The sequence below is a fragment of the Bos indicus x Bos taurus genome, chromosome X, assembly GCF_003369695.1.
Source record: "Bos indicus x Bos taurus breed Angus x Brahman F1 hybrid chromosome X, Bos_hybrid_MaternalHap_v2.0, whole genome shotgun sequence".
In the NCBI taxonomy this organism is placed as follows: Eukaryota; Metazoa; Chordata; class Mammalia; order Artiodactyla; family Bovidae; genus Bos; species Bos indicus x Bos taurus.
Window position 1 is genome coordinate 24,279,657 of NC_040105.1, and position 18,690 is coordinate 24,298,346.

The following is an 18,690-nucleotide window of genomic DNA, read 5'->3' on the forward strand; positions in this document are numbered from 1 at the left end:
TTCTCAGGGACATAAAAGCCTTAGCTTATGCACTGTGTCCTCAGGTCAATGGATGGAAGAGTCCCAGCCTCTGATAGTTATCAAGGGGAAGATTTTAGAACACTAGGGGTCCCACAAACTATATCCTGCTTCTTGCCTTGTGTGGCCATGGGGAGAGCAGTCTGTCTGAGGTGTGCCTTCCTTTCCTGCAGGGCAAGGGTAGAGGGGTTCTCAGGGAGTTGAGCACCTTGGTCTTGCGACAGCAGCTCCAATTCTGCCCAAGTAGGAGGTCCTAAGAGGCCTTCATAGGATTTACAGTGAGGACACTGGGGGCTGATGAGTGGAACCCCCCCCATAGCAAGGGGGATGGCACGGAGGAACAGGCAAGGGTAGCCAGGGAGTAGCTCTCTCACCTCCCCTTCTGTTGTCTCAAGAAGGCGAAAGCCTTGGCCTCAGGCCAGCTGATTCAGCCAGTAGAGAGGGTGGATTCCCATATGCTACCGGAAGTCAAGGTAAGAAACCTGATCTAAGACTGGGGGACCACTGACTCCAGAAGAGAGTGGAGCCCTAGAATGTTCTCCTCTTCAGAAGGCCCCAGTAGCTTTGCACACATCTGGCTCATCCTGTCTTACAATCCAGAACTTCCAAGAAAGTAATGGCTTTGTTCTGAGGATCACAGCCTCAGGTGAGCAGAGGCTGCAGTCTGGGTCTGGTCAAGAATGAGGATGAGGTCCCTGAACGGGGGTTAAGAGGATCACTCAGCCCAGAACAGGGGAGACTGTGGAGGCCCACCCCTGATGCCAGCCCTATGAGACCCAAGAGAAAGCTTTCTGGCTGAAGAGCTTCTCTTTCCACTGGAGTGGTCTCAGGGAGGTGAGAGCCTTGGTCTACTGGGAGAAGCCTCACTTCAGTACAGAGTGGAAAACTGGTGACCCCAAATGAGAATAAAGGGACTGCACCTAGAACACAGCCCTGCCCCTCTACACCTCGCACTGGCACATTTGGGAACACAGGCATGATGCACCCCACACATTTCTTTTTAGAGCATCTCAGGAGATTAGGCGCTGGGGTTCAGGGGTCAACCTCAGGAGGAAATCCAGGTCATGCCAAGAGTCAAGTAGAGGATCATGAGGACTAAAGGAACCACTCACACTACACCACTTTTATAGAATCCCTCCCCAAGGGTCAGCCATGAGTGACCACAGGTTGGCAGCCCTCACATCCTCCGAAGAGGTCTCAGGGAATTTAAGGCTGTAGCATGAGAGGACAGGTCTTCTTAGGAGATAGAAAGTCAGTGTGAGGACCTGGAGAGAGGACAGTAATAGTGAATAGGGAGGAAATACAGGTCTTCCTAGGAGCCTGACTGAGGACAGGTGCAGCCAGCCATCAGAAGGCCTCAATTTCCAGTCACAGCTTTCTGTCCTGAGAGACCACAGGTAAATGTGGTAAGTTAGGCAACCTCTGCTTTCTTCTATTGCATCTCAGAGAGTTGTGAGCCTTACTCTGAGCACATGTCCTCAGGTAAAGAGACAGGAGCTGCAGGACCTCCCAGCAGTTCCCAGAGGACCCCTGGTCATTTCTCTAGAGGAGATTCAGGTAACCCTTGATGTGGCAGGGAAGAGAGTTCTTTCATATGTGGGTCAGGTACTCTGTGCAGACTGATTTCCCTGGGCTTTTGTCCTTCCAATCCTCCATGATAATGGGAATTGAAGGAAGGCCCCAAACCAAGTGGCATGCCCCTCCTCTCAAGTTCTTGCTAGGAAAGTTTACTTTTGATGTTTCTGCACATGCATGACTGCCCCTTCCACTTGTTGGGAAGAAAATTGCTGACTAAATTCCAGACAATATTCCAAGCTGGAGATCTTCATTTAGAAGGCTCCCACCAAGAGAAATGACAGCTCTTGGCTGGGGGAGCCTGCCTCCATATGACAGTGATAGAATAGCATAGGATACAGGTAGCTTTTTCTGGTGAGTCTGTGGAAAATAATCCACCTGCAATGCAGGAGATGAAGGTTTGATCCCTGTTCGGGAACATCTCCTGAAGGAGGAAGTGGCTACCCATTCCAGTGTTCCTGCCTGGAGAATCCCATGGACAGAGAGCCTAGAGTGCTACAGTTCATGGGGTTGCAAAGAGTCAGAAATAAATGAGGGCCTGAGCACAAACAGACAGACAGGTAGCTCTAGAAGTCTAGGAGGGGAATCAGTTCAGTTCAGTTCAGTTCAGTCGCTCAGTCCTGTCGACTCTTTGCGACCCCATGAATTGCACCACGCCAGGTCTCCCTGTCCATCACCAACTTAGAGAGACCTAGGAACCATTGGTAGACTGTTATAAGTTAACACTGTTCACGAAAGGTATCAGAATGTTGTGGAAGAAGGCAGGTTTGTTTAAATATAAAGCCATAATTCGTACATGAGATGTCACTCAGGCCTTTAGGAAAAAGAAGAATGACACCAGCCCTCTATTGATTTGAAGAAGTTCTACAGTAATCCAAGTTGACCTCATAAGGTCAGACACTCTCCTCCTCCAAATGAATTGGGAGGGAGTGATGTAAGCCTGACCTCTATTCAAAGAGGGCAGTCTTTCCTAGTCCTCCACTTTCCATTGACTATAAAATGTATTCCATTTAATCTTCCAGGCAGAGCTCCATCACCTGCCTTCTTGCATCTTTTACAAGCATCCTATATAAACAAATCTATTTCTTGCCTAACACTTTGCCTCTTGCGGAATTTCGTCTGCGATGAGACACAAACGTCCAGGTACCAGGTAAGTGATTCTAATTAAAAGACCATGGTTCAAGACCCAAACTGGATTTTGGGGTGGGGAGAGGTTGGAGTCCTGGCCATGTGGATTTTAGTCAAAACCTGATGTGATAGGTTTCAGCTAGAGGAGGTCTCCATGCCACTGCATCAGAAATTTTATACTATGGCCTGTTAAACTGGTTCATAGGGCTAGAATGAAAGTCACATTCGTCTGCATTTCTCGGCACCTAGACTCCCAATATCTTTGCCTTTGGGTGTACAATCCAGACACTGTATGCCATGAATGCCTCCACTTTGTGTTTATAAAATTCAAGCTGAGTGTGTGTACAGGATAGGGAGAGAATGGACAAAGCAATAAAAAAAAATTGAGCTAAAAGTTTTCTGGCTGCCTTCCGAAATATGGCTGCCCTGGTGACTCAGACGGTAGAGAATCTACCTGAAATGGCAGGACACTGGGGTTCGATCCCTGGATTGGGAAGTTCCCCTGGAGAAGGGAATGGCAACCCACTTCAGTATTCCTGCCCAGAGAATCCCATGGACAGGGATCCTGGAGGGCTACAATCCATGTGGCCACAATGAGTCAGACATGACTTAGAGACCGAACAGCAACAGCAATCTCCTAACACTTCTTCTACTTTACCATTTCTTGCTCCAACTAGTGAAGCCCATGTGTCCTAGAGCCTGTGCTCCGCAGTAAGAGAAGCCACCACAATGAGAAGCCAGTGCACCCCAATGAAGGGTAACCCCTGCTCCTCGAAACTAGAGATCACACACGCAGCAATGAAGAGCCAGCACAACCAAAATTAAATACATAAATAATTTCTTTAAAAAAAATACTGAAGCCACAACAGCCCCAGGGGCTCGAACTGAACCACATTCTGCCCAGCAAAACCACAGGTGAGGGATGCAACAGCCATGAAAAGGCCATAAGGGAATTCAGTGATACCTGAAGGCCCTTACGAGCATTCATCATTTCCTTTTCAGATGGGTAACTGTCCATCACTGAAGAGTTGTCCTTAGTATTCCAGCGAGGTCCCTTATGTCCAAGTCTTCCTTGCCTTTAGGAAAAACTCTGAACTTTGAAAGACTTGCCAGGTAGACTCTGCTGGCTTCGCAATGCTTAATTTGCCTACAAAAGCCCTTCTCCTTCTCCGGATGATACTAACCATCAGCCAGCCCCTGAGCCTTGTTCACAGGAACTCTTTCTGGGCAAAAGAAAGAGCCTCTTGGACCACAGACCTCTTCTTCACTATACTCAGCATTGAACACCACTGCTCAAGGCCCTATCAACAATGTTTGGCTCTCTAACCTGTTGCTCCAGAACTCCTTAAACTCTACCCACCTCAGGAAGTCATAGGGCCCACCAGACTTCCATAAGAATCCAAGTTCCCTTCTCCATGCAGGATCTCAGTTGGATAAAACAAGATTAGGGAAAATTCTCAGATTACCCAAAAAAATATGTAGACAAATTTAGACATCTACGACTTTTGAGTTAACCCAGAAGGACATTTATATCATCCTTGCTCAGACAGTCTCTCAGGCAGAAAGGACAACTATATACAGATTCTGCACCCAGTTGGGAGACAGCTATCACATGGCAAACTCCCAACCATTTCCCATGGGAACGATGGCTGTTCCCTGTTGAGAATCTAACTGGGAGTATAATATTTGAGCCAGGTTAGCAGCCAGGGATGCTTTGTCTTCCTCTTCCCCACCTAAACACTGGTGGTCAGAGCACACCAGAGAGGCTCCCTTTTCTGGCCAATGACCACCACTAGGTTTCCAGCCATGTCAGGACCAAGCAAGACAAAGTGCCAGCAAGGGGTGTCACAGGTGCACCAAGACCTAAACGGTGACTAATGTAACCCAGGGTTCATGATGCCATATTTATAAAAAATAGCACTGTGGTTTCTTTCTTCCCTCCCACTCCATGGATTTTATTGGGTCAGTTCAGTTCAGTCACTCAGTTGTGTCCGACTCTTTGCGACCCCATGAATCACAGCACACCAGGCCTCTCTGTCCAACACCAACTCCCAGAGTTTACTCAAACTCATGTCCATTGAGTCGGTGATGCTATCCAACCATCTTATCCTCTGTTGTCCCCTTCTCCTCCCACCTTCAATCGTTCCCAGCATCAGGGTCTTTTCAAATCAGTCAGTTCTTTGCATCAGGTGGCCAAAGTATTAGAGTTTCAGCTTCAACATCAGTCCTTCCGATGAATATCCGGGACTGATCTCCTTTAGGATTGACTGGTTGGATCTCCTTGCAGTCCAGATCAGATCAGATCAGATCAGTCGCTCAGTTGTGTCCGACTCTTTGCAACCCCATGAATCGCAGCACGCCAGGCCTCCCTGTCCATCACCAATTCCTGGAATTCACTGAGACTCACGTCCATCGAGTCAATGATGCCATCCAGCCATCTTATCCTCTGTCGTCCCCTTCTCCTCCTGCCCCCAATCCCTCCCAGCATCAGAGTCTTTTCCAATGAGTCAACTGTTCGCATGAGGTGGCCAAAGTACTGGAGTTTCAGCTTTAGCATCATTCCTTCCAAAGAAATCCCAGGGCTGATCTCCTTCAGAATGGACTGGTTGGATCTCCTTGCAGTCCAAGGGACTCTCAAGAGTCTTCTCCAACACCACAGTTCAAAAGCATCAATTCTTCAGCACTCAGCCTTCTTCACAGTCCAACTCTCACATCCATACATGACCACTGGAAAAACCATAGCCTTGACTAGACGAACCTTTGCTGGCAAAGTAATGTCTCTGCTTTTGAATATGCTATCTAGGTTGGTCATAACTTTTCTTCCAAGGAGTAAGCGTCTTTTAATTTCATGGCTGCAGTCACCATCTGTAGTGATTCTGGAGCCCAGAAAAATAAAGTCTGACACTGTTCCTGCACACTAGGAGAAAAGTTATATACCTTAAACTGTCCATCAACTTGTCAGTCAAATGACACAGGACACACATGACCCTACCACATGTCAGGACCACTTCTGGTTTCCAGATAGCCTGCTCTCCTCCTTCTCAGGAGTATAATTTTGCTCTGCTTCATAAAACTGCTCTTTAAAACTGCTCTGTTTCTCAAAAAAATTCTTTCTCTTTGGGAGGACAGAAACAGGAAATCAGCTTTCAGCTGGTGAAAATATGGATTATTATTTATTACTGTTTATCAGGTTCCAGTTAAAGTTTTTATATTTTATAATGCAAATTTAGAAACTTTTGATTGCTGTGTGATCTAGACAAAGAAAACACAGCAATGGAAGAGGGATTTTCATGCAAATTTGAAGAGACTCTGAGGTAAAATAACTTAGGTCAAGTAAAATAGAAAAGAAAAAGTAAATTTTGGTAAGTTTTTGGTTTTGTTAAGTTCTTTTCATAGTCCTTTTTAGTAAAAGTATTTCCTTAGAATATTCAAGATTGTGGTAGAAATTAAATAGTAATAAAGTAGACAACTTTATCATTGTCACTCGTATTTCCAACCACTAATTGAGTATCTACTCCTTGGAATGCTTCATGGCAGAACTGGGGATGGTAATAAAAAGAAGCCTGAGCCACTGTCCATAGAAGTTAAGTGTCTATAGCTTGCTGCCATATCAAGCAGATGGGGAGATATCCTTTGAGACCTAAACATGTGACACGTTGAAACCAGGGATGAGAATGAGAGGAGGTTGCAGATTAGAGCAAGTCAAAAGTAAATGATTTGAGGCGACAAATGTGGGTGCTTTGGAACACTGCAGTTCCCTTGAGGATGTAATTTGAAGTTAGGTGGGTTGCTGGGCTAAATGAGGCTGAGTGAATTCAGGGCAGAGGGTGACCCTGAAATGGGGGGTTGGTAAGTTGAGAAGATGAAGAACGGAATGGAAGATTATCCTTGATTTTTACTTTGAGACTGTGGGTAAAACAGAGAGACTCTCCACCTGGGATAGGAATAAAATGGGTTCTGTGCTCCTGCCCCAGTATAGGGAAACACAGGGCACAAACTGTGTTAACTGTGTTTAACCCCACTGCCTCCAGGGTGTTTGCCAGAAAGAAGGATGGTATTTCCTTGAACTGAGATATCTAATACCCATTGTAACAGCACTCTCCAAACTGGGGTCAGAGGCCACTATGTTAAAGAAATGCCCTACTGCCTATTTTAAGAATAATTTGGGGAACTACAAATGAAGGCTACACTTTTGGTGTTGATGAAATTAATGAAAATAGGGGGTGGTGGTATGGATGAAAAGGCAGCTGGGAGGGAAGATCTTCTTCCTTGACACAAATTCTAGAAGTTCTGAGCAGCATCCAGGTAGGAGAGATTCCTGTACTTTCAAATGACATATTTACAAGTGGGGAAATTTTATATAGTTTTAATGTCTAAGCAGAAATTTGTTCATTCCAAAAGTACCACATATTTCTGATATCTCATGCCAGTAAAAAAAAAAAAAAAAATCCACAAACAGTTGATGCTATGGTCTGTGGTCATAATTATCAGAGGAATGTCATTCTTTGAAATCCATTTTTGCAAGACCTTTTAAATATCACGTATATTACAATAGTTCTACAAAATAGGGTTTAGAAGACTCACTTTGCAGATTATGAATTTGGTAATATTCTCAAGTTCACAAGACTTGTGACAGAGCTGGAAATAGACATTTGGCCTGCATCTGTCGAGAGGCCACATTGTTTCACTCCTCCCAGCCTGAGGCAGACCTAGTATCCTTTAGTTCTCCTGTCATCTGACTACTCTAAACTGTATTTCAGAGGCTTCTGTTTCAAGACGGTGGTGTAGGAGGATGTCTGTTCATCTCGTCCTGCACCATAACTGCAACTAGCTGTTGAACAACTATCAACAGGAGGACGCTGGAACACACCAAAAATGATACCCCACGTTCAAAGAAAAAGTGGAAGTTGCAACACGATAATAGGAGGGATACAATCACAATGAATTCAAATCCATACCCACTGAGTAGGTAACTGGAGAACAAAAATACCAAAGAAGTTCTCCCACGATTGTGAAAGCTCTGCACCTCACATCAAGGAGCCCAGCCTGCGGTTCTGACAAAGGGACTTGGAATTCCCTGGTCATCTGACCTTGAAGGGCAGTGGGATTTGATTACAGGAGTTCCACAGAAGTAGGTGAAACAGACACACCATTCTTGGAGGGCACAAAGTCTCGCAAGCACCAAGACCCAGAGAAAAGGAGCATTTACTCCACAGGAGACTGAATCAGACCTACCTCCAAGTGTTTGACAGTCTCCTGTGGAGTCATGGGTCAGCTGGGGCTCACCACAGATGGGGGTACTGGAAGAAGCAGTCCTAGAGGTCCTCCTTGGCATAAGCCTTCTTACAGGTCAGCATTAACTCTGCCATAGAGACCACAGATCCATAATTCAAAAAGAGACAAGCACTCTAATGTTCACTGCAGAACTGTTTACAACAACCAGCACATGGAAGCAAGGTAGATGTCCATAGGCAGATGTAAGTATAGAGAAGTTGTGGAAGGTATATGTGATGGAATATTGTTCTTGTTATTTTGTCACTAAGTTGTGTCTGATTCTTTTGCAACCCCAAGGATGGTAGCTCGCCAGAATGCTCTGTCCACGGGATTTCCAGGTAAGAATACTGTGGTATGTTGTCACTTCCTTCTTCAGGGTACCTTCCTGACCCAGAGTTTGAAATCAGGGTTCCTGCACTGGCAGGCGGATTATTTACCATTGACCCACCAGGGTAACCCAGTGGAATATTACTCAGTCATAAAAATGAACAAAATTGTGTCATTGTTAGAGAGGTGGATGGACCTAGAGAGTGTCATACAGAGAAGGAAGTCAGAAAGAGAAAAACAAAGATTGAAAATTAACGTATATATGTGGGATTGAGAAGAATGGCACAGGTGACCCTGTTTGCAAAGCAGAAATGAAGACAGTGATATAGAGAACTAATGTATGGTACCAAGGGGCAAAGTGTTAGGGTGGGAGGAATTAGAATATTGGGATTGACACATACACACCATTGATACTATGTACAAAATAGACAACTGTTGGGAATATACTGTATAGCACAGGGAACTCTCCTTAATTCACTGGGATGTCCTCAATGCGAGGCAAATCCAAAGTGAGAGGACATATGTATATGTATGTCTGATTACTTTTAGTATGGAATAGAAGATAACACAACATTGTAAAGCAACATACTGCAAAAAATATTTTAAAAAATAATAGAGTAAGACAAATACATTCTTTTGTCTTTGCTACCATTGACTCTAAACACTGACTGTAAATGTACTTTTATTTAAACATTCCTTGATTTTCCAAAGAACAATGCAAAGTAAATCAGATTTTTCCTTCATAGGCTGTTATTTGAGAGAGTGATTTTATATGTTAACATGTATCTTTCAAAATGTAAATGTCATACAAAGGAAACTAGGATTAATAACTTTTTAACTTTCCTTTCTTTACTGTAATTGTTTTTACTTTCCTAGTTAGTATGGGGGAGCAAAACATGCCATCTCAAAATGTCTCTTTTGATACAAAGATTATTCTAACTGAAAACAATCAAGGTCAAAAGATTCAGAAAGGAACCTAACCTTTGGCCTAACTGCCTGAAAAACTTGGACAGAGGTCCTGTTCCCTGAATAGAACTATGACCAGAGATAGCTGCAAAGATTATGGGCAAGGTGTGGTGGCGAAATCTTGGCAGGGCCTAGCCTAACTGCCTGAAAGAACTTGGACAAAGGTCCTGTTCCCTGAATAGAACTATGACCAGAGATAGCTGCAAAGATTATGGGCAAGGTGTGGTGGCGAAATCTTGGCAGGGCCTAGAGATGAGAGTCCACTCTGTGGCCTGGGGTCTCTGCCTGGCACAGAAAACATTCATTTGCCAACATTCCCTTTTCCATCTCCCTGTGAACTGCCTTCCTATCCTTTCAAGTCCCAAAGACCTACCATTAAAATTTTCTTTTGTCTCTGGCTCTGGGCTTTGGCCATTTTGATGAGTTATTCAGTTTTCCTGGGTCTCTCTCATGTCTATGTGTTATTACACTTATTTTATCCTATTAATCTGTATCACATCAATTTAATTCTTCAACGACCCACAAAAACCTAGAAGGGCAGAGGGAAGTATCATCTTCCTCCATATTAGCTACATCTCACATATTTCTCTCTGTGTTCAAAATCCTTCTTAATGAGGTATTCAATAACAAACTAACAGCTATGAATGTCAGTAATCATTTAGCTCATATTGATATAATTACATATTTATTTATGCTTTTCTAATTTTTACTTATTTATTTACTGAGCATTACCCCGCCCAATAGAGCAAGAGCCAGGTTTCCTCATAGCCAGTCCCTCTCTTCAGCAAGCTTCCACAAGCCTCTTAAACTCATTCTTTAGAGGGAAGACAGAAGAACTACAATGCCCTATCCTTTAGAACAAAAACCACAATCACACAAAGCTAACCTAAATGGTCACGTGGATCACACCTTTGTGTAACTCAAAAGCTACGGGCCAGGCTTTGCAGGGCCACCCAAGGTGGATGGGTCATGGTGGAGAATTCTAACAAAATGTGGTCCACTGGAGAGGAGAATAGGAAACCACTTCAGTATACATGCCTCGAGAACCCCATGAACATCATGAAAGGCAAAAAGATATACCAGGAGATCATACCAGGGGGAGATACCTGAGCCCCCCATGTCAGTAGGTATCTAATATGCTATTGGGGAAGAGCCCAGAAATAGCTCCAGAAAGAATGAAGAGACTTGACCAAAGTCAAAACCATGCTTAGTTGTGGATGTCTGGTGGTTAACGTCAAGTCCAATGCTGTAAAGAACAGTACTATTTAGGAACCTTGAATGTTAGGTCCATGAATCAATGAAAAATGCTCAAGCAGGAGACGGCAAGAATGACTGTCAACATTTTAGAAATCAGACAACTAACATGGACAGGAATGGGTGAATTTAATTGATATTACCATTGTATCTGTGGGCAAAAATCCATTAGAAGAAATGGAGCAGTCTCACAGTCAAAAAAGGAGTGTGAACTGAAGGTACTGGGTGCAGTGTCCACAAGGACAGAATGATCTTGGTTCATTTCCAAGGCAAAGCATTCAGCATCACAGTAATCCAAGTCTATGCTCCAACCACTGCTGCCAAAGAAGCTAGAGTCCAGTGGTGCTATGAAGATGTACATCACAGCCTAGAACTAACATTCCCCAAAAATGTCCTTTTCATACTGGGGACAGGAATGGAAAAGTAGGAAGTAAAGGAATAACTTGCAGCTGAAGATGGAGAAGCTCTACATAGTCTGCATAAACATGACCCGGAGCTCACTCTGGCTCAGATCATAAGCTTCTTACTGCAAAATACAGACTTAAGTTGAACAAAGTACAGAAAATCACTAGGCCATTCAGATATGACCTAAATCAAGTTCCTTATGATTATACAGTGGAGGTGAGGAATAGTTTCAAGGGATATGATCTGGTGGAAAGACTGCCTGAAACACTAAAGATGGAGGTTCAGAACAAAGTATAGGAGGTGGTAACCAAAACCATCCACAAGAAAAAGAAATGAAAAAGGCTAAATGGTTGTCTGAGGAGGCCTTACAAATACCTGAGAATGAAAGGAAGCAAAAGGCCAAGGAAAGATATACCAATCTGAATGCAGATTTCCAAAGAACAGCAAGGAGTAATAAGAAAACATTTTCAAGTGAACAATGCAAAGAAATAGAGGGGCAAAATAGAATGGGAAAGACTAGAGTTCTCTTCAAGAAAATTACAGACACCAATGGAACATTTCATGCAAAGATGGGCACAATAAAGGACAGAAACTATAGGGACAGAACAGAAGCAAAAGATTTTAAGAAGAGATGGCAAGGATATACAGAATAACTGTTCAACAAAGGTCTTTATGACCCAGATAACAGCGATGTTGTGATCACTCACTTAGAGCCAGACATCCAGGAGTGTGAAGTCAAGTGGGCCTTAGGAAGCATTCTTAAGAACAAAGCTAGTGGAGGTGATGGAATTTCAGCTGAGCTATTTCAAACCCTAAATGATGATGTTGTTAAAGTACTGCACTCAATATGCCAGCAAATTTGGACCACTCAGCAGAGGACACAGGACTGGAAAAGGTAAGCTTTCATTCCAATCCCAAAGCAGTGCAATGCCAACGAATGTTCAAACTATCATATAATTGCACTCATTTCACATGCAAGCAAGGGAATGCTAAAAATCCTTCAAGCTATGCTTCAACAGTATCTGAAAAGAGAACTTCAAAATGTACAAGCTGGATTCAGAAAAGGCAGAGGACTCAGATATCAAATTGGTAATCTTCATTGGGTCATAGACAAAGCAAGCGAATTCCAGGAAAACTTCTACTTGTTTGACTATGCAAAAGCCTTTGCCTGTGTGCATCTCAGGAAACTGCAAAATTATTAAAGAGATGGGAATACCAGTCCACCTTACCTGCCTTCTGAGAAATTGGTATACAGGTCAAGAAGCAACAGTTAGAAGTGGACAAGGAACAACAGACAGGTTCAAAATTGGGACACGGGTACATTAAGGTTGCATATTGTCACACTGATTATTTAAGTTATACGCACAGTACATCATGAAAATTCCCAGATGGATGAACACAAGCTGGAATCAAATTGCTGGGAGAAATACCAATACTTTCAGATATGCATATGACACCACCCTTATGACAGAAATTGAAGTGGAACTGAAGAGACTCTTGATGAGAGTGAAAGAAGAGAATGAAAAAGATGGCTTAAAACTCAACATTCAAGAAACTAAGATCATGGCATCTGGTCCCAACACTTCATGGCAAACAGATGAGGAAAAAGTAGAAACAAGGGAAGATTTAATTTTCTTCTTCAAAATCACTGTGGATGGTGGATGCAGCCATGACAGTGGTGGTGGTGGTTTAGTGACTAAGTCATGTCCGACTCTTGTGACCCCATGGGCTGTAGGCTACCAGGCTCCTCTGTCCATGAGATTCTATTGGCATGAATACTGAAGTGGGTTGCCATTTCCTTCTCCAGGGGATCTATCTGACCCAGGAATTGACCCCAGATCTCCTGCACTGCAGGCAGATTCTTTACCAACTGAGCTACGAGGGAAGCCCCAAATTAAAAGATGCCATGAAATTAAAAGATACTTTTTCCTTGCAAGAGAAGCTATGACAAACGTAGATCACATAAAAGAAAGCAGAGACATCACATTAGTAAAAGAGGTGTGTCTAGCAAAGCTATGATTTTCCCAGGGGTCATGTGTGGATGTGAGTGCTGGACCATAAAGAAGGCTGAGCACTGAAAAATAGATGCTGTTGAATTGTGGTGCTGGAGAAGACTCTTGAGAGTCCCCTGGACAGAAAAGAGATTAAACCAGTCATTTCTGAAGGGAATCAACGCTGAATATTCATGGGAATATCTGATGCTGAAGTTGAAGCTCGAAACTTTTGGATATTGATGGGAAGAGCCGACTCATTGGTGAAGACCCTGATGTTGGGAAAGATTGAAGGGAAAAAGAAAAGGAGGCAGAAGAGGATGAGATGGTTGGATGGCATCACTGATTGGATGGACATGAGTCTGAGCCAACTCCAAGAGATCGTGAACAATAGGGAGCCTGGCGAGCTACGGATCATGGCGTCACAGTCAGAGATGACTGAGCAACTGAACAAAAGCAACAACACAGAACTGCAAAACAACAAAAGTAAAATATATTGTAAGCAATGGACATTAGACAATAACACGATATTGATATCAGTTGCTCAATTTTAACAAATGAACTTGTATCAGTTGAACCAATCCAAGATGTTGATAACAGAAGATGCTAAGTGGAGGAAGAGACTGGCTCTATAGGAACTCTGTACACTATCCACTAAATTTTCTGTAATCCTAAATCTATTCTTTAAAAAAATACGGAAGCTCACAAGACAAAATGTTCACCACTCATTATGAAAGAAATGCAAACCAAAGCTACAATGATGCATCACCTCACACTTGCCAGAAAGACTATCATAAAAAAATCTAGAAACAATAAGTGATGAAGTGTCATGGAGAAAAGAGAACCCTCTTGCACTTTGAGGGGGAATGTAAATTGATATAGCCAGTATGGAGAACAGTATGGAGAATCCTTTAAAAACTAGAAATAAAACTACCCAATGATTCAGCAATCCCACTACTGGGCATACACACTGAGAAAGCCGTGTGTGAAAAGATTCACGGACTGCACTGTTTATTGCAGCGCTATTTACAATAGCTAGGACATGGAAGCAACCACCTCAGCTTCCACTGACAGATGAATAGATACAGAAGTTGTGGTAGATATATACAATGGAATATTACTCAGCCATAAAAAGTAACAAATTTAAGTCAGTGGCAGTGAGGTGGATGCACCTAGAGTTTGTTTCATGGAGTGAAGTAAGTCAGAAAGAGAACAAAAAGTATTGTGCATTAACACATTTATATGGAATCTAGAAAATGGCACTGATGAATCTATTTGCAGGGTAGGGATAGAGACACATGTAGAGAAAAGATGTGGACACAGCAAGTGATAGAGAGAGATGGACAAACTGAGAGTGTCTATGACATATATGCACTATCATGTGTACAAGGGAGAGCTAGTGGGGAGGTGCTCTACAACAGAGGGAGCTCAGACTGCTGTTCCATGACAACCTGGAGGACTGAGATTGGGGTGGCCTGAGGGATGCTCATGGAGGGGGTTATATGTACACTTAGAGCTGCTTCATACTGTTGTACAACAGAAACTAACACACTATAAAGCAATTCTCCTCCAATTAAAAATTTTCATAAATGCTCTACTAATTTAAAATGTAGAAACAATCTGGGCAAGAACACATAGCCAGTACAGAGTTATATACAACAATGCCAAATGAATAAGAGACAGGAACAATGAAGAGCAAAAGATAATGTAAGAATTTATCCTCGAATTAAAAATCTGAGGAAACACGCACAGAAAGTATTCAAACATATAAATAACTTCAGTTATCAATGATCACCATAGAAAAATCAGGAGTCTGGCCTGGAAGAATCAATAATTACTTATCACGTAATAGAAAATCCACCATAAATAAAAGCAACCATACCAAAAAAACGTACCTACAAAGAAACCTCAGAACAATGTATACGTTCCACATATAGGCAACAAGAAGAATTTCCTGACAGCCTTAGGAGAAAAAAGTCTCAAACAGAATAGTATGTTATGTGTATTCATGAGGAGCAGATATGGTAAGACTGTCGATGTTCCTTAACTCTTTATAGATCTACTCCAGTCAGACCAGCTGAGACCACAATCAAACATGGGCTGCTGTTTCCTGTACCCAGAATAAACCATGGAAAACTTATACAAGGAATAAAGACAACTATTAACAGAAGCCAAAACACAAAACTAAATAGTGCCCGAGGCAAAATAAGTCTCTAATGAACTTGACCCTATGAGTGTCAAGGTGAGGGAGTCCTCAGAGACTGACAAGGGCTGTTCAGGCTACAAGGGAAGAAGACAGCAGGATCAGCTGGAAAAGGCTTTAAAGTTCAGCTCTTGATTCTTCCACTGTGCCCTGGGGCCATGTATCCCTACAGCCTCACTGAAGGAATCTGAGGTAGCATCTCAGAGCTCCCATGCCAAGATCATGGGGAACAAGTTTGAGCTGGATGTGGAAGCATGGCTCAGAGGTCATGAAATAACCAGCACGAACTTTGTTATTGGATGACAACTGGCCCTTTAAAGTGATCACCGTAATAGACTATCACGCAGGGACTAAAAGAGAAAACTTAGTACCCCAAAAATTGTACCAAAGGACAGAAATTCACCTCAGAACTTTTGACCAATGCCCCTGCAGTCGACTAAGAGCCCACAGTGAGAACCGTCAGGCTAAGGAGCCCCTTCACTTACTCTGCTGGGATGGTGTGGGGCAAAGTTGGGGACAGAGGTGGATTCATACGAGAAAGGGACGGATTTCCAGGCCCTGCCAGCAGTCAATATGAAGATCCTGAGTGAGATGTGAGGGGTTCCACACCACAGTAGGCAGTCTCCCATCCTTCCCTCTCAGCTCATCTTACCTGCAGCAGCCATTTCCTGGAAGCCTCAGGCAGAAGGGTCCAGAGGAGATGTACGTGCACTTCTCAGCAGAAGCCTCGGGACTTGATGTCTTCGATGGGAGGCCTTGTCCTCAGATCAGCAGATGGGATGTACCCACCACCTACAGGGGTCAAGGGAAGACATGGAGAGTGGACGGAGCATCACCCAGCCCAGAAGACGGGGCCTGAATGTGCCCTCACTGAAATTCTCAGGAGCTCCAGGAAGCCTGTTCGGCCAGGCCAGAAACAATTCCTGCTGGGTTGCGGACAGAAGCTAGAGCCTAGGAGGAAGGCCGGTAGACTCCACTCAGTACAGGGAAGGTCTCAGGATCCGCGACAATTCAAGGAAAGTGCACATGCCAATTTTCCGGGAAGCTCCCCCGGAACCCTGCCCGCCCTGGCCCCACCTCTGCTGTCCGCCTGGAACACAGAAGTACATGACAGGAAGTGACAACCATGCACACACGCTGGGGCTTCGAAGCCATCTTTGAGAGCTGCTGCCGTCTTAGAGAACTGTCATGTAGGGAGTCCAGACGGACGACTCCCAGGTCTCATCAGGTGTCCAAGTGTGAGGTGACGTGAGTTACAAGTGTGGGACACACGTCCAGCATGACCAAGCCTTTCCCTCTGAAAAGAGGGGGCCGGACAACCCCCGGCCACCCTCCCACTACTCTCCCCTGGAAGATTCGGGCCTGCATCTCAAGCCCCAAGTCCATCCACTTCACACAGGTGGTCTACGAGAGGAAGGCTTCGGTCGTGGGCTGGTGGACTCCAGTTCTGCACAGTACAGGGCAAGCCCTGAGCCCTGTAGCTAAAGGAGGGACCATCGGGGGTGACTGAGGGTCTCCACCCCCCAGAACGGCGGCCACGCGAAACCCCCACCCCCCGCGACTTGGCCCCCAAGCATCCGGGTAGGATCTAGGTGGCTGCAACAGCTGCGGGTCACCCTCACTATGATCTTGGATGCGGGACACTGAGGGAGGAGGGCACCTCGGTCTGAGGGGTTGGTAGCTGGTCAGTACAGGGAGGATGTCAGGGCTCAGGAGGAGCCAGGGTGAGGACCATCCTACCAGACACACGGACCAAACAGGACCCTCCCCTCTAGTCAGTGCTTCCTCCCGGCTAAACACGGGGAAGGGAGGCTGCGGTCTGTGTGGGGAGGTTAGAGCTTGTGTACGGAAGGGTGGGTCCTGGGACCTTTAGGTGGGAGGCTGAGCGCTCCCTTCTCTCCTTCTCCAGAGTCACAGGGAAGGTGGCAGCATCAGCTTCAGAGCAGAAGAGGGATTGGGGCAGGTGCTAGGGGGTCATTCCCCATTTTTCATCCTAACTCTGAATGTGAACTGAAAGGACATGCCTCCCCTGCGTGCCCCCACAGGCCCCCCTCTAACGCCCAGGCAGGGCTGTCTGGCTGCGCCCCAGGACTCACTCTCACTTCCTCCTCACAGGTCTCAGGGGACAGGCTGTCTAGGCGAACAGGAGACTTGTGGGTCCTAGAGCAGTGGACTCAAGGCCCCCCTACGAAGCGGACTTGGTTTAAACCAGGGACGACCCTCCCTGATGAAGGTGCTCACAACATTTCTTTGTCCTTCCTCAAGGCCACTCAAAGCCTACCTTCATAACTGCATGCTCGCCTGCCGTCCCTGACCTGTGTCATCATGCCTCGGAATCACAGAAACAAGCATCATGCCCGTGGGAAATGCCACCAGGTCGAGGGTGACACTCAGGAGGCCCAGGCCAGTGCTGCTGCAGCCCCAGGAGAGGAGTGCCCATCCTCCCCCTCTTCTGCCCCTCAGGGTTCTCCCCCAGGCTCCCCTGCTGCTGGCGATCACCAGGAGCTTCAGGGAGCCGTGGCCCCTAGCTCTCCTGTTGCAGAGGCTTCCTGGGCAGGATCTGAGGAAGGTGCCCAGGGCCCCGAGGAGGAAAGTGCAGATGCCGCCCGGGCAGCCCTGCTCACTCGGAGCATTCGCAAAGATCCTCTGACGAGGAAGGCCAGCATGGTGATGGATTTCCTGCTGGAGAGGTACACCAAGAAGGAGCCCATCACACAGAACAGCATGCTGAGGTCATCAGCAGGAAGTACAAGCAGCACTTCCCTGAGATCCTGAGCAGAGCCTCTGAGCGAGTGGAGCTGGTGTTTGGCCTGGAGCTGAAGGAAGTCGACTCCAGCAGGAACATCTACACCATCGTCAACAAGTTCAGTCTCAGGGTTGAGGAAGGTTCAAGTGATGAGGAGGAGCTGCCCAAGTCTGGTCTCCTCATGGCGCTCCTGGGCATCATCTTCATGAAGGGTAACCGTGCCACCAAGGAGGAGATCTGGGATTTCCTCAGTGTGTTGGGGATCTATGCTGGGAAGAAGCACTCCATCTTTGGGGAGCCCAGAAAGCTCATCACCAAAGATCTGGTGCAGAAGGGGTACTTAAACTACCGCCAGGTGCCCAATAGTGATCCTCCGGGCTACAAGTTCCTGTGGGGCCCACGAGCTTATGCTGAGACCACTAAGATGAAGGTGTTGGAAGTTCTGGCCAAGATCCAGGATAAGGTCCCGAGTTCCTTCCCAGACCTCTATGACGAGGCTCTGAGAGATCAGGTGGAGAGAGCAGGGCTGAGAGGCACGGCCAGGCCTCCAATAATGGCTGAAGCCAGTGCCCCTACCAGGGCCAAGTCCTGCAGCTCCTCCTGCATCTAGGGAGGGGTCAGGGGACTTTGTTCCCTTTGTATTGGAAGACAACAGTCCACCTCTTAAATAGCGTGGGGTAGTAGGGGTGGGGGGAACAAAACCCATATGTTCTTCACAGTTTTAAGTTGTATGGGAGTTTAGGTGCAGGTTTAACAAAATATACATGTTTTCCTTTTATCCATATGAATAATATCTAGTCAAA

The 18,690-nt window shown here is 45.3% G+C and overlaps 1 pseudogene; it reads left to right on the forward strand.

Moving 5' to 3' along the window:
- Window positions 1-17,466: 17,466 nt before the first annotated feature.
- Window positions 17,467-18,497, forward strand: LOC113887963 (annotated as a pseudogene).
- Window positions 18,498-18,690: the final 193 nt, after the last annotated feature.